This window comes from Benincasa hispida, chromosome 6 (genome assembly GCF_027475165.1).
Source record: "Benincasa hispida cultivar pf3 chromosome 6, pf3_genome.v1.1, whole genome shotgun sequence".
In the NCBI taxonomy this organism is placed as follows: Eukaryota; Viridiplantae; Streptophyta; class Magnoliopsida; order Cucurbitales; family Cucurbitaceae; genus Benincasa; species Benincasa hispida.
In genome coordinates, this window is record NC_143483.1 from 3,672,616 (window position 1) to 3,678,181 (window position 5,566).

General features: G+C 39.5%; 1 non-coding gene across 1 annotated transcript; it reads right to left on the reverse strand.

Annotated features, from left to right (window-relative positions):
• Positions 1–2,549: 2,549 nt before the first annotated feature.
• LOC120080675 (small nucleolar RNA R71) lies at positions 2,550–2,655 on the reverse strand. Its single transcript, XR_005482625.1, has one exon. It is a non-coding gene; the product is annotated as a small nucleolar RNA R71 (small nucleolar RNA).
• Between the last annotated feature and the right edge of the window lie 2,911 nt (positions 2,656–5,566).

Consider the following 5,566-nt stretch of genomic DNA (forward strand, 5'->3'; position numbering starts at 1 on the left):
AATTGCTTAAATCAAATGAGAAAATTTTATAATAATGAGATTAATATATAATGGTTAACTCAATATTAAATATGATTTAATATAGTTATTTAATTGATTAATTAATGATTAATTAATTGATTAAGAAATAATGGAGATTGGAGGTTAGTACAAATATATGATATTTATAATAATTAATTAAATGTATATTAAATATAATTTAATATATGGTTATTTAATTAATGTATCAATTAATTAAATCAAGGTTATTTAATTAATTAACACCAAGGGTATAAAGGAAAATTCTTGGAGAAGGGGTTAACCCTTCTCCATATAAATATATCCTTATAGCCCATTTAGGGGTAGTGATAACTTGTAGAAATACAAGTTATTGTGGCTCAAAACTTGGAACAGTTAGGGTCTTTAATGATAAAATCTCATCAATTTTAGAGAAAACGTAAGGAATTACTCGAACACTATCAAACTCATGCAAAAGAATGTTTATTGCTAAAATACTACGACACTAACGCATGATATTGCAGGATCTCAACAAATATTCTAAGTGTCGTAGGCAAAGTCTAATGCATGGGGCATGCATCGGAGGGATTCGACGCAAGGAAGATTCATTGATTCAGGCTGTTTGCGTCAAATCACCACTTGCAAGCATGGGCATCTACAGCGGGCGGCGTCTGAAAAGTATCTGAGTGTCAGGCGGCTGACAAGGGTATGGAATTTAATGTTGTCCATCATCAAGTTGGAGAAGACCGACAGCTATAAATAGAAGAAATCCCACCAGATGAACGGAACTTTTTAGCTCATTGCATAAATCTAAAATTTTGAGACCTTAGAGCTGTGCTGTGGTGACGAGAAGAACAAGAGGAAAGAGAACCACCATCGCCGATTAAGAAGCGGAGAAAGCTGAGCTCGAGAGAGAACTTTCTTCCAATTCTTCCACAAGTGGTTGTACACGAACTAGAATTGAGCCAAAGAGGACAAGAGATTGTACTCTGCGGCTTGACTCCTTTCATTTCATCTTACTTATCGTTGTCATCATCTCATTTGATTAAATGTTGGTTTTATCTTTATAAATTCACATATTTGATCTATCTTACTTCGCCACTTTTTATTTCTTGTTTTATGTTGGATGTATCTATAACTTCATGCAAAATTCCATTTTGAAACGCTTAAACCAACTAAATCAATTGGTAAAAGCAGTTTTAGCTTAAATTATTCGAGAGAATAAGTAAGCCAGCATTAAGTTAGAAACGCTTAATACATCTAGAGATAGACGCACTGGTGTTTTATTGCATCCTATGACTGACGCATACATCCTAGAGATAGGTATTGTATGACATTGGCATTGAGAAATGTCGAATAGAAGTCTAACGCATAAACGGAGATAAGCAAGTCATCTCATATGCATCATATTCTTGTTCCTGTACATCTAACTTAGATCGACGCATATCATTTGCATCAAACTCCATTTTCACATGACCCCTTATTCTCTACTTGACCCTTTTGTATCTTCTTGCACGCACACAGCAGCTTAGTGTAAATAACTCATTTCTATATTCACTTAGGATATTTCTACAACAGTTACAACACAAGGTCTGTGTTAGCTTTAATCTGAATCCGTGAGTTCGACCCTGGACTTACTAGGAACCCGAGTTGGATTTATACTTGGATCTGATTCAAGAAAACTTGAATGCCTATAGAGGAGTGTCATGCGTTCTGTTGCACATCATTAACGCATCAATGCGTAACTAACGCATCATAAACACATCAACACATCATTCACATTTATACTTATTTTTCCAATTACCTTATACAATACACTCCTAAGCTTGAACCACGAAACCAACGAATAAGTTTTTAAGCCGTTGCCGAGGATTCAACAACAAAACTAACCATAAATTTTGCTTGTATCTTTTGTAGGAAAACTACAGCTGAGGGAGTATTACGAGCTAAGCTGAAGCTTGTAAACATTTATGAGTAGGGAAAACACTCCTGAACTTGTATACGACCCCAAAGTTAAAAGGACCTTTCGACGAAGAAATCGATCTAATCGTCGCTATAGGTTAAGGCAACAACTACTCAGACAACAAACCAAGCAACAACAAATGGCGGACGAACAAACGAATCATAGCTTAGCTCAACAGCTAGAACATGTTGCGTAAAATCCTATCATAATGGCAAACAGTAGTATGCGTCCCATGCGGGAGTATGCGTCTTCTATGTTGTATGATTTCTCACCAGAGATCACATATCCAACGCTAGATGGGACAAAATTTGAGATGAAATCTGTGATGTTACAAATGGTCCAAACAGCTGGACAATTTGAGGGTGCTCGGGGAGAAAACCCTCACTCCCACATGAAACATTTCCTGGAGACATGCAACTCGTTTGTGATTCCTGGAAACACTTTAGAAGCTATCAAGCTATCTTTATTCTCATATTCTCTGCATGATGACGCAAAGCAATGGGTTCTTTGGAGCCGGGAGAGATCACGACCTGGGAAAAGTTGGTGGAGAAATTCATGCAGAAATACTTCCCACCCACCACAAACACAAGGAGGTGGAGAGGGATCATGAACTTCGAGCAGGAAGAATTTGAAACCTTGAGTGTCGCATGGGAGCGCTTTAAAGGATTAGTCAAGAATTGCCCCAATCACGGATTATCGTTAACCATCCAGATGGAGATCTTCTATGGTAGATTAAACAGAGCGTCTCAAATGGCAGTCGACGCAGCTACAACTGGCGGTATCATGGACAAATCATATAATGAAGCTAAGGAAATACTGGACCGCATAGCCAAACATAATATGGAATGGGTGGATGACACTTACGACGCAAGAGCAGATAGGATGAGGTGATCTCAAAATATGAATTCTATTGACTCTAACGCAATAGCCATGCTCTCTGCACAAGTGGCTACTATGACAAACCTTTTGCAGAATATGTCACTGGGGAATGCATCAAACCCGCAAAAGGTAAATCAGGTAGAAACATTTGTACAGCCCATGATTAGCTATGCGGGTTGTGGAGATCCCCATTCCTACTCTGATTGCCCACAAAATCCGTAATCGATATGCTTTATTAAAAATAACCCATTCTTAAACACCTATAATCTCGGATGGAGGAACCATCCAAATTTCTCTTGGGCAGGTCATCAACAGGAGCAACACCAACCAGGGGTAAACCAGCAGTAAAGGCAAGGACCGTCGCTTGGATTCCAGTCATCGCAGCAGCTGCACCAACAATCCTTTAATAGAGGAGGTCATGCGTCGAGTTCAGCATCTCCACTTGAAAACCTCTTAAAGGAATATATCACCCAAAACGACGCATTGCTAAAAGCCAGGCGTCTTCCATCAGAAATCTTGAGATACAAGTGGGGAAGATTGCCAAAGAGTTGAAGAATGGCAGCCAGAAGTCTTGCCCAGCAACATAGAAACCCCAGGAAACAACGAAAAAGAGCAATGTCATGCAGTGAAATTGCAAAGTGGCAAACCTCTTGTAGAAAGAACCATGAACCCAAGAACCAAAAATCCTTCAAAATTATGCCTAACGGCATTGGAAGATCAAGAAGAACGGACGTCTAAATCCACAAGTCATTCAAAGCCAATCACGTCTAATGCGGGAGAACCTGCGTGTAGCTGAACACACCATTTCCTAGACACTTGATGAAGAAGAATGATGAACAGCAATTTAAGCTTTTTCTTGAACTCCTGAGGCAATTGCACATTAATGTTCCACTTGTAGAAGCCTTAGAACAAATGCCAAAATACATCAAATTCTTGAAGGATATACTGACAAAGAAGAGGAGAATCAGCGAGATGGAAGTAATTGCTCTAACGCAGGAGTGCAATGCATTAGTCAACAACAAATTACCAAAGACACAGAAGGACCCGAGAAGCTTCACAGTCCCGTGCTCAATCGGAGGGTTGGACGTAGGACATGCATTGTGTGATCTGGGAGCATGCATTAATCTCATGCCACTCTCAATCTTCAAGAAATTGGGAATGGTGAAGCACAGCCCACTTCTGTAACACTTCAACTCACTAATAGGACGATCACATACCCTAAAGGAAAGATTGAAGGTGTTCTGGTAAAAGTTGACAAATTCATATTCCCAGTGGATTTCATCATCCTAGACTATGAAGCAGACAGGGATGTATCAATCATTCTTGGACGACCCTTTCTAGCCACTGGGAAAGTATTAATAGACGTGCACAAGGGAGAATTGACCATGCGTGTAGACAATCAGGAAGTGAAGTTTAATGTGTTAAACGCATTAAAGTTCCTGGATAATGAAGAATGTCAACTGAATAAAATAGAGTTACTTGATAAAGAAGCGACCCAAGTTTGTGAGGTCCTCGCATTGGAAGAAAACATGAAGGAACTTGAGCCGCCAAGTCTAAGTAAGCGGCAGACGAAACCAATGCATCCATCATTAGAAGAACTGATGATGAAAAGTTATTGAACGCAATATATGCGATGCATGTCTTAGGTTATGCGTTGGTTCTCATGCGTCGGTGGTCATGCATTGGAATGGAATGTATGCATTGATCTCATATGCAATGACCATGCATTCCTGCCATAAGTTTTCTTACGCTCTCGCCAAGTATAACGAGAACGCAAGTTTCTCGGATGATCCGAGGTCGAACTCAGGGACTTGTAGCTAAAGGGTATGCGGTGATGTGTTTGCACAAGATAAATAAAAGAATGATGGATGTTATAAGCTATGAACTACTCCTACTCCTAACTAACAGATTAAGCGGTGGGAATATGAATGAGAAGTAGAGACATGACAACTGTTGACACGTAGTAAAATGCATGGAAAAATAGATAAAATATGAGGATATCTTCATCGCAACCCTAAGCTTGACCGCAAGGGTAACCCCAGCCAACGCAAACCTATGCGATCATGCTATGCACACCTGACGCAGGTGCACGTGATGTGTAATAGCAAACGGAACTTATTCCTAAGTCTCCATTCTTGCTTATGCGATCTTAATCTAGCTCTCTCAAGTCTTAGGTTCTTTCTTTAGACTCTCTCTCGAGTAGCTCTGAAGGGGTGATGGACGCATCATAAAACAAGGTAATCACATAAAACCTTGCTAACGTAAGATTATTCCTATTCCTAGTGAATACGCGCTTACATTGCTTAATGCGATCAACTACTTACCCTCCCGATCAGTTAGTTGCTGTTGATTTTACTCAGAGACAAGCATTGCGTCCGCTTATAGACAAGCGTTGCTATAGCTTCTAAGCAAATAAGGTTTTCTCACAACACTCGCACAACGCACACCTCCCGGTGGTTTGTTACATGCTTCATATTCCTATGTTGCATGATTAAGTATGCAATACTCTAACAATCTTACTCAGTGATGCAATGAAAATTAAGGATGCTAAGTAAATGAAAATGGAGATGGAATCAAAGGAAATACAGAAGTGCATTGATCACCAAATGTATTAATTCCTTAAGCCACAATATAATACAATACAAGAAAAGAAGAAAAATGGAAAGGCCAGCTGGAGGCAATGTCTTGCTTCCAGCAGATGTATGTCAAGGCTGCCAGTGGTGCCAT